General features: G+C 44.2%; 1 protein-coding gene across 7 annotated transcripts in view; it reads left to right on the plus strand.

The window, feature by feature from the left end:
• The window catches only part of LOC143025406 (uncharacterized), a 100,868-nt gene that overhangs the window by 17,408 nt on the left and 68,460 nt on the right, over positions 1-15,000 (plus strand). The window lies entirely within an intron of this gene.

Consider the following 15,000-nt stretch of genomic DNA (forward strand, 5'->3'; position numbering starts at 1 on the left):
TTTTTTTTATCTCCATAGCCCCACCGATACGTCCAGTTATCATCATAATTGAAAATGGAGAGCGATTGATTAATCTTTTTATTCACATTAGCACTTCGTCGGCTTTGTAAGGGAAAATACCTGATACGATAGACAAAAACAATTACTCGCAAATCCTTTATAAGTGCAAAAAGTAATCTTTCTTACATGAATTGATTATGAAACTACAAAACATTTTTTCGTATATCTATAAAAACCTCAAACATGTTCTTATTAGTTTTTTCATTTGTAGGCTATACACCTGGAATCAATAGTACATATACATCTACAACAGATACAATATTTATATATCCCAAAGAAACTAAGGAAATTATTTAAATGAAATTGTTTGCAAAATATATACTACAGATCGATACAAAGCATCTATAGAATCAATACAGGTAGTCCGCTGACGTACACTGGTGACGTTACAATGACGTAAATCTATGCCGTAGATTCTTTACGTTTACAATGACGTAAATGCATAATTTGAACAATGACGAAGACTTACTTTTGACGTATTCAGTGACGTGGATTTAAGACCTTTAAAAGGACTTAAACTTGTGACGTACGCATTTACGTCACGTCATGACGTTTACAGAGACAAACTCATGATGTATTCAGCGACGTAGATTTGTGATATTTAAGAGATCTGATTGATTTTTTTTTTAATATAATTTTATAACCATTACCGGGCTGCCATTACCGTTACTAGTTACTCGTGTCTTGTTCTCAAGTAACAAAAATGAATTACCAAGAACAATCATTTAATCTGACTTATGACGGTGTGTGTGTGTGTGTGTGTGTGTGTGTGTGTGTGTGTGTGTGTGTGTGTGTGCGCGTGTGTGCGTGGGTATGTGATCGCAAGTGTGTATGTATGTGTACATTTTTTGCGTTTGTGTGTATACATTAATGTACACACGCTTTTGCATACTCCTTTAGTGTGAGTGTACCACAGACTGGATGACATAATTAAAAAAAATAAGATATACAACAAAAATTAAATGAAAAAAATAAAATACACTGATTCCTTAACTGGGCTGAACAAAATCAAAATATACTCATATTAATTTTATTCTTATTTGAGTTCTCAAAAACTCGATTATTTTTTTTTTTTTTTTTTTTTTTTGCAAAACCAAAATTTCTTTTATTTTTACTCGAATGCTTTGCCTCAAAAGGCATTGGAGCTTAGTTTGAATGATCGTCTATTCATTCCTGATTACGATATGAAAACAAATCCTAAATGGGTCTGATTTCCGTTCTATTTAGTATATATTAATCAGCTGTAATCTATTCACAAAAATGTATAAAAATACTAACATGCATCACATCAGTATGAATGTTTACGTGTGTGTTTGTGTGTGTGAGAGACTGACGTAGAAAGATAAGGATCACGTATGTGTGTGTGTGTGTGTGTGTGTGTGTGTGTGTATTTGTGTGTGTTTCAATTTGCGTGTAACTGTGTGTGTTTTTTATGTTGATGTCTTCCGTGATGGTCTTCATCATCTCAGTAGTTTCTTGTGCGCATGTTAAGCTTAAATGATCTGTTACTAGATGTTTGGGCTGCTGTCTTCAGTATCCAAGACGATGGGCTTCGTTCCTAGGACCTCTCAAGATTATGATTTGCCGTTGTGATATATATTTTTTCTGCATATATCGATAATGTAATCGTACATACAATATATATATATATATATATATATATATATATATATGTATATATATATATATATAGATATATAGATATATATATATATATATGAGACATTCTGACAGGTTGACGCAAGTGGGAGTAGGAAACACGGGAGTCTTAGTCTGAGTTTATTCCTGACTAGTTTCGCAGGAATGCTTTTTCAAGCATACCTGCGAGACTAGTCAATCTCAAACTAAGACTCCTGTGTTTCCTACTCCCAATTACGTCAACCTGTCACAATGGCTCAATATGTATATATATATATATATATATATATATATATATATATATGTATACATATGTATATATATATATGTATACATATGTATATATATACGTATATATATATAATATATATATATAATATATATATATATATATACACACACACGAGGCGTGTTTTTTAAGTAAGTACCGTTTTGAAATAAGAATAAAACAAGTAGACTTTTCGTAACATTTTTTTTACATGAAAGCCTGTGCGGTAATCTACTTTTGAACATAATTTCCACCAATATTAAGGTATTTATCATAGCGTACAACCAGCTTTTGAATACCATCCTCGTAGAAATCTGCCGCCTGATTAGAGAACCACTGGAACACGACCGTTTTGACATCTTCATCGTCATCGTGGTTCTGACAGCCCAGATGCTTCTTCAAATGCAGGAAGACGTGGTAGTCACTAGGTGCTAGGTCGGGGCTATACGGTGGGTGATCAAGTTGTTCCCAGCCAAATGATCTGATCACATCTTGAGTTTGAGTGAAGGTCGTCCACTTCGTTCCTCATCATGCACATTTGTACGGCCATCTTTAAAAGCTCTCACCCATTTCCGCACCATTCCATCACTCATAATGTTTTCTCCATGCACTTCACTGATCTGACGATGAATTTCAGCCGCTTTCACGCCTTTAGCAGTAAGAAAACGAATCACGGCGCGTATTTCACAGTCGGCGGCATTCTCAATCGAAGGAGGCATTTCAAATACTCACAAACTTAAACACAATAAAATAATTCCGTAATGGCGGCTGTGGCTAGCCAAGAGATATCGGTACAAAACGCGCATGCGCTAAATGCAGACCGCAGCGCCACAACGGCGGAATTTTAAAACGGTATTTACTTAAAAAACACTCATTGTATATATACATATATATGTATACATTCATATACATATTCATATACTTTAACTTATATACAAATGTAATTCCTTGTATACATCCCCGCATACGAAATCACGTAATAAGAAATATGAATGTCATATGCACAACGAGGATAAGTGTTTTCTCACTTTTCGTAAAGGATCGGCCAAGACTTGCAGTTCTTGAATTTACCTGAACGAAATATTCTGGAAGTGGCGACATGACTAAATATTCTTTTGCTTTTATTTCTTCTTATATTAAGTTACAAGTCTCAGATGAAGAGAAGACGAGGGAAGGAGAGCGTGAACGAAGGAAGAAAAGAAAAAACGTAAATAAAAAATGAAGACAAGACGTAATTGAAAGAAAATTTTTATTTTCATTCCACCAGAGAGATTTGCACTGACAACTAAATATGATTTTATGACTGCAGTAGCACGAAGTAATTAGAAGATAAATGAAAATATTAAGTACACACATAGGTACACACTTGTATGTGTTGATACACACGTACATACACACACATGGGCTGGCGCACACACACACACACACACACACACACACACACACACACACACACACACACACACACACACCAGCACTCACGCACACATGCATAAACGTACATACATCGGGAAAACATAGCTATGTAAGAGAGGTGAGATAAATTTTGAAAAAAAAAAATAGAAAACAATATGAGCTTAAACTCCTAATGTGATGTATGACAGGCCAAACCATGGCGTCTAAAAAATTCAGATGGTGAAATCTGACGATAAAAAAAGGCGTCTGTAGCGAAAGAAAATGGAAATGGGAAAGAAAATGGAATCCGAGGACCGATGTTGAAGGATGAAGAATAGATACATGGATGAGATGAGCAATCAGTCACCTTTTTTTTTGAGAGAGAGGGAGAGAGAGAGAGAAAGAGAGAGAGAGGTGAGGGGTCTGGTCTTAAGCGGCTCACTTAACTAAAATCGTCAGACGGCATTCACACAAAAAAAAATACTTATGACGTCACAATGGTAAAGTGTTCAATTAACTGAGGTCACACAGAACATCCATCTCTCCCTCCACCCATCCCTTCTCGGATGAATGTGATCATTAGGTTATAATCAGACACCCCCCTACCCCCTTACCCCCTAACCCCCCCCCTCCCCTACCCCCAAGGACGAAGCTGATGACCTGGTCCTTTGGCGTTCCCAAAACGCAATTCCATTGCCTCGTCTTATAAACTGATTCCAATAAGCTTGGGCTACTTTGATGACGCCCCCCACCTTCCCATGTCTCCCCTTCCCCCTCCCTCTGCTCCCCCTCCCCTCCCTCTTCTCCCCCTCCCCCTTTCTCCCCTTCCCCCTCCCCTCTCCTCTCCCCCTCCTCTCACCCTCACCTTCCCAATTACCACCCATTCTCACCTCCCCTTTCCCCCTCCTCCCATGCTCCCACTTTCCTCCCTATCTCACCATCACCTTTCCCGTCTTCCTCTCTCACCATCTTCCCACTCTCCTCTCATTCTCGTCCTCCCTCTCCACTTCCCCCTCCCCTTTCCACTTCCCCCTCCCCTCTCCACTTGTTTCCGTTCCACATCACCTCACCCTTCCCCCTTCACCCGTACCTCCCACGCACACACCGGGGTGGTCCACCCACGCCCGTCGTGGGGGTGGGGGGTGAATGGGGGGGTAAATCTCATTAGTGAAAGCTCTTTCGAACAACCCCCACAACCTCCCAGCCCCCACCTCCTCCCTCTCAAAGAAAGATCGAGAGAAGACAAGTCTTCGGTGGCTTCCAGAAGGACATATTGAGGACGGAAGTCTTCGGGAGGGACGAAGAGTCTGCCAGGAGTTTTCTTAAACCCAAGGAATCCTATCCCTTATCTGAATGAAATCGCCCGATCCAAACGAGAACGAATCATCACAAAGAGACTCGTTAGAGCGAAGAGCTTGAGATCACCTCTGGTCTTCATGTTGGAGGTTCTTCTCCTAGGCGCTAACCAAAATAAAGTCTATAAAGAGCTTCACCCTACCAAAGGCTCTGAACACACTCTTAATATTGTCCGGGAGGCCATACTTTTCTTTCTAGCTGACGGCAGGTGATTTTATTCAGCTTCAGGAAGCTCCCAAGATTATATCAAAATTCTAGAATCATTAGAGGCATTATATAAATTATGCTAGATTGTTTTATTTCTTTTATGGACCCTCCTTCAACCAAATGAAATTATCTGGTCTTAACGAGGGAAGCCCACTATACACAAACGTAAAAGTACTCTTTAAAGAGGCAAGAAAGAGGCGTCTCCCTCAAGGTTGAGAACCTGAAGAGTTGTTCTGTAAGAGTATCCCAGTCGCAGAGAAAAGAGAATTAACGAAACATTCTGACATGTTGTGCTTCTCCTCCCGTGTTTCATAATTCTTCGTTCACATTTGTTATGAAAGTCTTTTAGCTGATTGCCCCTCAGTGTGGTCTGAGCGCTGGAAAGGGAACCTCGATGAGGAACTGGGTTCTTGGAAATCTTTTCGTAATGACGAGGAACCCACTCTCCCTCACCCTACTTCCATCTGGGTTGAGCTCTTGTAGAAGAACATCGATGAGGATTGAGGATTTCGAAAGGAATATCTATTCGGACTGACTAAGTCTTTTCGTAATGACGAGGAACCCACTCTCCCTCACCCTACTTCCATCTGGGTTGAGCTCTTATAGAAGAACATCGATGAGGATTGAGGATTTCGAAAGGAACATCGATTCGGACTGACTGCTAGAGGAACTACTGCAGAGGCCTTCCTTTGGTGATAAAGGCACAGGAGCCTCTACATAGCAGGGACTTCTGTGCGGGTTGGGGACTTCGAGGGCAATCTGTGTGCGAGTTCGAAATTTCGAAAGGAACCTTCAAGAAGGTGCTAAAGAAAATCCTGTAAGGGTTGAGACCCCCCGCCCTTTTTTTTTTTTTTTTTTTTTGACTGATACCCGCTCGGACCTCAACATACATGAACACAGGAGCCTTTGTTATGTCACTGCCGTGACGTCACCTGGAGGAAGTTACCGTACCGCAGAATGACGTCACCAAGTCACCTCAGGTCCGAGGTTAGCAACGGCCAGGATTCGAACAGACGCCGAATCCTGGCGCGGACCAACTGCGCCACGACGGGCACCCGGATGAGAACCTTGAGGTTCTTCAGAGGAACCGTCATGTGGGTTGAGTGCTCAAGGTGAGAACCTCCATTTAGGTCGAGGACTCGAAGAAGAACGTAATCGCGGATTGAGTCTTCGAAGGGCGCCTTCGACTGCGCTGTTGAGGTTTTCAAGACAGAGAGACTAAACGGTGTCTTTGTTTCCTCTTGACGAAGATGGTGTTCCGTCTCCTCCTCCTCCTCCTCCTCCTCCTCCTCCTCCTCCTCCTCCTCCTCCTCCTCCTCCTCCTCCTCCTCCTCCTCCTCCTCCTCCTCCTGCATTCATTTTTACCTCCTCCTACTCCTACTCCTACATTCATTTTTTCCTCCTCCTCCTCCTCCTCCTGCTCCTCCTCCTCCTACATTTATTATTTTCCTCTTCCTCTTCCTCCTCGTCCTATTCCTCCTCCTATTCTTACTTCTGCCACTACTACTACCACTACTTCCCTTCTCATTCCTTCTCATTCCTCCTCCTACTTTTCTTCCCCCTCCTCCTCCTCCTCTTCCTCTTTCTCTTTCTTTCCCTCTCCTTTTCGTACTCCTACCCCACCTACTCTTCCTCCTCTCCTCCTCCTTCCTCTCCTCTTCTCCTCCCCTACATGTCCTCCTCCTACTCCTCCATCTCTAGTTCCACCACCTCCTCCTCCTCCTCCACGCTACGAGTATCCGATATCCGGTGTTGGGGGAGTGGGGGGGGAATGAGCAGACGCGAGTTCAAGGGAAAGGGAGTGTTTGTGTCGTGTTGAAAGGGGGTAACGCGCCCCCTCCTTGAAAGGGCACTATGCCCCCCATCCCCTCCCACCCCCTCCCACCTCCTCCCACCTCCTTCTTCCTCTCCTCCCAGACCGATATCTCAGTGACTTCTGATTCAAAGAAACCTCCACAGAACCTCGGAATACGAAGGAGGGAGTGGAGGAGGGGAGGAAGGAGGAGTGAATGGAGGAGATGGAGTACAAGATGAAGAGGGATGGGAAAGGGATGTGGAGGGGTGGAAGAGGATGGAGGGAAGGGGGTGGAAGAGGCAGAGAGTGGATAACAGATGGAGGTGGAGGGTGGAGGTCAGTGAAGTGGAGGTAGAAGGCGAGTAGACTGAGGATTGATTACTTGACGAGACAAGGCGAAGGTAGTCGATAAAACATGGAAGCGTTGAGTTGAGATTATCTTATCAAATGATATTTGAATGACGTCCAGATAACGGAAATAGACAGGGAAGGGACGCAAAATGTGTGCCGAGAACATATGTCCGACACAAAACTGACACGCCTATGACGCGTAGATGACATGTCCGAGATGCGGGTAGAGTACTGACCACGGACCGAACTCGTTTTGAATCCCCCATGGTCGCCCGATAACAAACACTTTATTCGTGATGAACATCTTCTATGACTTCATTACTATATGACGTAATTGTTCTCTGACGTCACTCGGTGACGTCATTATTCTGTGACGCCAGTGTTCTTTGATTCATTGTTCTGCAAGACATTGTTCGGTGAAGTCATAGTTTGATGACGTCATTATCCCGACGTTATTCTATAACGCTATTGTATGACGTCATTATTCCGTCATTAATTTAATGCGCCATTGTTCTGCTACGTCATTATTCATGTGTGTGAATATATATATATATATATATATATATATATATATATATATATTGTCATGTTACGTCATTCTTTACATTTGGTGACATAATTCTCTTTTGGACAGGAAGTGACGTCATAATTGCGCCATTGTTCTCATGTGTGATTATGAACAAGAGAAAATGGAGAAGGAAGAGAAGAAACAAAAAAAAAAGAGGAGGAATAATAGGAGGAGGAGAAAGAAGAGAAATAAAAGGAGGAGGAGGAGGAGCAGAAAGAAAAGGAAGAGCAGAATCAGAAAAAAGAAGAGAAGAGAGAGGAGGAAAAGGAAGAGAAAGAGGAGGAATAAGAAGAGGAGGAGGAAGGGCAAGTCCTAAGGTGGCTGGGTCCGTGGAGGGAGATGTGGAGGGAGAAGTGGAGGTGGACGCAGAGGATCAGTACTTGGAGGGGATGAAGGAGTGGGAGGAGGAAGAAGAGGAGGAGGAAGAGGAGGATTAACGTGATAGGGGACACCAGAAGGGAGGAGGAAAATTGAAAGAAGTATTAGTGGTAGTGGTGGTAGAGATTGACAAGGGGTAGTGGTTATAGAGATTGACAAGTGGAGTTGCTGAAATTGATGGTGGTGATGGCAGAGGTAGGAGTTGATGGTGGAGGAGGAGAGGTGGAGGAGGAGGAGGAGGAGGAGGAAGCTTAAGACAGATGCTGGTCTTAATGTCGAGAAACATCGATGTTGTTGTTTGTACAAGGAGGAGGAGGAAGAGGAAGAGAAGAGGAAATTGATGAAATATGGTGGAGATGAAATAGACGAAGACGAAAAGAAGATAAAAGAGAACCAAGATTGAAAATGCATGGACAAATTATTTCCTCCTCTTCCTCCTCTTCCTCCTCTTCCTCCTCGTACTATTCTTCCTGCTACCATCTCCTCCTCTTCCTCTTCACCTCCTACTACTATTCCTTCTGCTAGCATCTCCTCCTCTTCCTCTTCACCTCCTATTTTTTCCCCTCCTCTTCCTCTTCACGTATTTTTTCCTCCTACTCCTCCTCCTCTTCCTCTTTCTCTTCATCCTCCTCTTCCTCCTCCTCTTCCTCTTCCTCCTCCTTCTCCTTTACCTCCTCCTCTTCCTCCTTTACATCCTTCTCCTCCTTTACCTCCTTTTCCTCCACCCCGTCCTCTTCCTCCTCTTCCTCTTCTTCTTTCTCCTCCTCTTTCTCCTCCTTCTCTACTTCATCATCATCACCACCACCATCACCACTACCACCACCACCACCAACAAGGCCACATTCATCCTATATATCTTTTTATTTCTCTTCCTCATCCTTTTCTTCTTCCTCTTTCTTTCGCTCGGTTTTTTTTCGTTTTTCTTTCTTCTTCTCCGTTTACCCCCTTTTCCTAACTTCCAATTTTTCTCCTCTTCCTTCTCCTCCTTGTGCTCCTCTTCTCCATTTCCTTATCGTGCTCCTCCTCATTCTCCTCCTCTTCTTCCCTCTCCTCCTCCTTCTCCCCCTCCTCCTCCTCCTTCCCCTCCCCTCCTCCTCTTCCTCCTCCTCCTCTTCCTCCTCCCCCTCCTCCTCTTCCTCCTCCTCCTCCTCCTCCTCCTCCTCCTCCTCCTCCTCTTCCTCCTCCTTGATTTCCTATATTGTCTTCTTTTCCCTTCCCTCATTTTTTTTATTCTGGCTAAAGAAAATCAAATAATTCTTAACAGCCGAAGAACGCGGACACATGCTTGAAGGACGACCCACCCGACCGTGACCCCTTCACGGGTCCTGACGTTTCTCTTCTCTCTTTTTCCATCGCTCTCTTTTCGTCTCGCGCGCTTCTTTACCACTCTCTTTTTTGGTTCCTGAAATATTCGTCCCTTTCTCAGTCGTCATCGTCCTTTGTCATAAGTTTACGATCGTTTGTTGTGGTCCTTGAGTTTCATTGGTCAGATCCCATATATAGAGAGACAGAGGATCAGCTCTTTTCCTCTCTTTCCCTTTTTTCTCTCTGTCTCTCTCTCTCTTTGCCTGTCTCTCTCTCTCTTTCTCTCTATCTTTGCCTGTCTCTTTTTCTGTGTTTCTGTCCCTTTGCTATTAAGAACACGGGTACATGTGTTCACTTATGCAACGTAGACCACTTGGAAAAAGAAACTAACAAAGCAGAGCGCTTTCGTATATTACACCCTCAGTGCAAAAAGTACATGTACTTTTTGCACTGAAGATGTAATATACGAAAGCGCTCTGCTTCGTTGGTTTCTTTTTCCAAGTGGTAGTACATGTACTTTTTGCACTGAAGATGTAATATACGAAAGCGCTCTGCTTCGTTAGTTTCTTTTTGCAAGTGGTCTACTTTACATTCTGTCCCTTTGTGTCTTTCCCTGTCTGCCTCTGCCTGCCTCTCTCTGACTCTTTCTGTCTCACTGTTCTGTCTGTCTGCCTCTCTTCTCTCTCTCTCTCTCTCTCTCTCTCTCTCTCTCTCTCTCTCTCTCTCTCTCTCTCTCTCTCTCTCTCTCTCTCTCTCTCTCTCTCTCTCTCTCTCTCTCTCTCTCTCTCTCTCTCTCTCTCTCTCTCTCTCTCTCTCTCTCTCTCTCTCTCTCTCTCTCTCTCTCACACACACACACACACACACACACACACACACACACACACACACACACACACACACACACACACACTCTCTCTCTCTCTCTCTCTCTCTCTCTCTCTCTCTCTCTCTCTCTCTCTCTCTCTCTCTCTCTCTCTCTCTCTCTCTCTCTCTCTCTCTTTCTCTTTCTTCCTCCTTTTTCATCCAATTCTCCAAGATCCAACACCAGAGATCGGCGCCATCTTCCTCTCCACCAATTCTCTCCACCAACAGAGACTCATCCACCAACCCTCCCCCCCAATTTCGACGCAATCATCTCCCTTATTTTTCCCTTTCCTTCCTCTCATCACCATCACCGTCACCATCACCACCACCATCATTCTCCTCCTCCTCCTCCTCCTCCTCCCCTCTCCCTCTACCTCACCTTCTCTCCTCGTCTTTCTACTCCTCCTCCTCCCGCTCCCCCTTTTCTCTCTTTCTCTCTTTTTTGACCTCTTTATCCTTCCTTTCCGCCTTCTCCTCTTCCTCCTCGTCTTACCTCTCCACCTATCCCTTCTCCTCTCCTCCACCTCCTCCACTTCCTGTTCCTCCACCTTTCCTTTCTCCTCTCCTCTTCTTCCTCCATCACCTCCTTCTCTTCCTCTTCCTCCACCTCTCCCTTCTCCTCTCCTCCACCTCCTCCACCTGTTCCTCCACCTTTCCTTTCTCCTCTCCTCTTCTTCCTCCACCACCTCCTTCTCTTCCTCTTCCTCCACCTTCTCCTCTAATTCTTCCACTGCTTCTCCATAGAGTTACGTAGTCACAAACAACACAAAAGGCATTTCTCTCAACTTTTTTTTCAAATTTGACCTTTCAAAGCTGAGTCTTCGTCTTAGTTTTTTTTACTTCGGCTACACAGAGACTACATGAAGGCTAACTTTGGCTAATACTTAATACTTGTGTCCTCTCTCTCTCTCTCTCTCTCTCCCTCTCTCTCTCTCTCTCTCTCTCTCTCTCTATTTATATATGTATATATATATATATATATATATATACATATATATTATATATATCATATATATAAATATGTATTATACATATACAGTACATATATACATATCTTTTTATCTATTTACCTGTCTCAGTTCCTCTCTCTCCCTTTCTCTCTCTCTCTCTCTCTCTCTCTCTCTCTCTCTCGTCTATATATCTCTATCTCTCCTTATCTCTCTTCGATTTTGTTTCGGCTACCCCCCCCCCTTCAACGACACAATGGAGAGAAGTTGGGGAAATTAGTTGCTCAGAGTGTTTGCTTAACTGCGTGCTTGTCTTCCTCCTCCTCCTCCTCCTCTTCCTCTTCCTCTTCTCCCCTTACTCCTCTTCCTCTTCCTCCTTTTTGCTCTCTTCTCCTCCATTTCCTCCCTCCATGTCCTTTTTCCTTTCATCTTCTTCCTTCTCCTTTACTTACTCCCTCTCCTCCTCCTCCTCCTCCCACCTCTTCCTCCTCCTCCTCCTCCTCCTCCTCCTCCTCCTCCCACCTCCTCCTCCTCCTCCTCTCACCTCCTCCTCCTCCTCCTCTCACCTCCTCCTCCTCCTCCTCCCACCTCCTCCTCCTCCTCCTCCCACCTCCTCCTCCCACCTCCTCCTCCTCCTCCTCCTCTCACCTCCTCCTCCTCCTCCTGCTCGTCTCACCTCCTCCTCCTCCTCCCACCTCTCCCTCTTCCTCCTCCTCCTTATACTCCTGAATATCCACGTCCACCTCTTCTTTCTCCTCCTCTTCCTCCTCCTCGTCCTCCTCCTTCTCCTCCTCCTCCTTCTCCTTCTCCTCCACCTCCACCTCCACTTCCACCCCTCTTTTTCTTCTTTCATTTTCGTCCTCTTCCTCCTCCTTCTCCACCTCCTACTCCTCCTTTTCTTCCTCCTCGTTCCCCTTATTCTAAACATCCTCTTCCTCTTCCTCTTCCTCCTCTTCTTCTTCCTCTTCCTCCTCCTCTTTCTTATTATTCCCATCTGTCTTCTACTCCTCATCTTCTCTTTCCTCATAATTCTACCAGTTTATCTACATCCTTCCCCCTCTCCTCCTCCTCATTCTCTTTATCTTCCTCCTCCCCCTCCTCCTCCTCATCATCATCATCTTCCTCCCCTTCTTCTCCTCCTCCTCCTCCTCATCTTCCTCCTCCTCTTCCTCCTCATCTTCCTCCTCTTTCTCCTCCTCATCTTCCTCCTCCTCATCTTCCTCCTCCTCCTCCTCCTCATCTTTCTCCTCATCTACCTCTTCCTTCTCTTCCTCCTCTAGTTTCGCTCCTTCTCCCTCCTGCTCCTCGTCCCCCCTCCCGCCCCCATGGTGCTCCCCCACTTTATATTATGTCTTTATTTTTTTCACACCATTTCGTTCATTCTCACAACTGTTTGCCTCTTTCTCTTTTATTTTCGTTTAGGCTGTGAATAAGATAGAGCGATGCGAGTTGGAGAGCGAAGAGTTAGAGGAGGAAGGAGAGGAGGAGGAGGAGGAGGAAGAAGAGGAGGAGGAGTAGGCAAAGAAGGAAGATAAGGAATTGAAGAAAAGGATGAAGAAATATGAGGATGAGAAAACGAATTGGAGTAATGTAAGAAAGATTAGTATAAAAAAGTGGAGAGGTGGGAAGAGGAGGAGGAGAAGGAGAAGAGAGAGGAAGAGAAGGAGGAGGAGAAGAGAGAGAGAGGAAGGAAGGAGTAAGAGCAGAGAGAGAGAGGAGGAAGGAAGAGGAGGAGAGGAGGAGGAGGGAGGCTGAAAGTCATGCCAGTTTGTTTAACTTTTTTTCTTCTCTTCGTTTTTTTTTTTATTTGGTTCGTTTCCAAAAGAACGGAAGTCTTGTTACTTAGCCTCTTGTTCTCCCTCTTAGTTTCGTTCTCTTACGTCATGTCGTCAGTCGCCTTTGTCTTGTCTAATTTTCTTTCGTCGCTTTTCGTTTCATTCCGTTTTCTATTTTCTCCCGTTTTCTTTGTTTATTTATTTCTTTTATTTGTTTGTTTTTTTGTATTATGATTAATGGATTGGTTTTGGTTGGGACTTCAAGCACATAGGATAAACGTATCAGCTATAAGGATTTTTTTTTCTTTCCCTAAACTGAGTGAAACGGTATGGTATCAACCACAATAGGAACATTAAAAGAATTGCGGAATTGTGTGGTTATTCTTTCTCAGGATTTTTTTTTTTTTTCAAAACATATTTTTCATATTTCTGTGTGATTTAAAACCTCAGAAACCTATTCTTTTTTGGATCCCCTTTTTTTCGAGTTCTGCAATTTTTTTTTAGTTTTCTTCGGCAGCGTCTCCTTCTCTTGGAGACTTCCGGACTCTTCCAGAGGTCGTTTTATGAGATCATCTCCCACCAATTTCCTCTCACCTCCTTTTCCTCTTTTTTCTCTCTCTCCTCCTCCTTCCTTTTCTTCCTCTTGCTCATCCTCCTCCATGTCCCTATCCTCATTTTCCTCATTTTCTTCTTCATCTTCCATCTCATTTTTTTCTCCTCCTCCTCCTCCTCCTCCTCCTCTGCTTTCTTCTCTACCTCCTTCTCCTACTTCTCTTCCCCTTTCTACATCCTCCTCCTCTTCTCCTCCTCCTCTTCTCTCTCTTCACCCTACTCCCCTTCCCCTCCTCTCTCCCACTCATCCTTTCCACTTCTTCCTCTCTTCACTCTTCCACCGCCCCACCTCCCTCTTCCACCTTCCCCACATCCCTCTTCCACCGCCCCCCTACCTCCCTCTTTCACCGCCCCCCCCCACATCCTTCTTCCACCGCCCCCACCTCCCTCTTCCACCGCCCCCCCTACCTCCCTCTCCACCGCCCCCCCACCTCCCTCTCCACCGCGACCGTCTCATTCACGGCTGAAATTCATTTCATTTAAGTAAAATTCTTTTTTCTTTAACCTCTTCCGTCTTCTCTTCCTCCTCTCACTTCCTCTTTTTTCTTTTTCTTCTACGTGTCCCTTGTCCCTCCTCCTCCTCCTCCTCCTCCTCCTCCTCCTCCTCCTCCTCCTCCTCTTCCTCCTCCCCTTCCCCTTCCTCCTCCTCCTCATCTTCCTCCTCCCCCTCCCCTTCCTCCTCCCCTTCCTCCTCCCCCTCCTCCTCAAACCCCCTTTTCCTCCTCTCCTCCTCCTCCCCTCCCCTTCCTCCTCCTCCTCCTCAAACGCCCTCTTCCTCCTCTCCCCCTCCTCCTCTTCTTCCATCCTCCTCCTCCTCACCCTCATCGGCCTTTCTCTCATTCCTTTCTGTCTTCCTTATCTCTCCTCTTCTTCCACCTACTCTTTTCTTACCTTCCCACCTCTCCCTTCTCTCATCCACCTCCTCCACTTCCTGTTGCTCCACCTTTCCTTTCTCCTCTCCTCTTCTTCCTCCACCACCTCCTTCTCTTCTTCCACCTACTCTTTTCTTCTCTTACCTCTTTTACTCTTTTCTTCTTTTGATTTTTTCTTCCTCTTTAAAGTTCTTTTCTCCTTGATTATCCTTTCTTCCTCTTTTCCAGTTCTGTCCTCTTCTTTCCTCTTTATTCTCTTGCTCTCTTTCCTCTCTGCTAATATGTTATCTCTCTTTTTCTCTCTCTCTTACGTCTTTCTCTTTCTTCCTATTGTTCTTATTTCTCAGTCTTCCTGTCTCCTCTTTTTTCATTTTTATTTTCTGTCATCTTTACAATCTTCCTCTTTCCTTCAAGGAAATCAATGGCAGTCCAATTTTGATTTTTGGGATAATAGATTTTCATTACATTTTTATTTGATTTTACATATTTTCCACCCAAGTTGATGTCTTCGTCTTTCTTTCTATTTCACAATTCTTTTCTCCACAGTTTCCTGCTTTTCAGAATCCCGTTTTCTTTCCACACAAAGAAAACGACGAAGTGGAGGTGCAC

Source organism: Oratosquilla oratoria, chromosome 5, assembly GCF_046742065.1.
Source record: "Oratosquilla oratoria isolate Oo_2021 chromosome 5, ASM4674206v1, whole genome shotgun sequence".
Taxonomy (NCBI): domain Eukaryota; kingdom Metazoa; phylum Arthropoda; class Malacostraca; order Stomatopoda; family Squillidae; genus Oratosquilla; species Oratosquilla oratoria.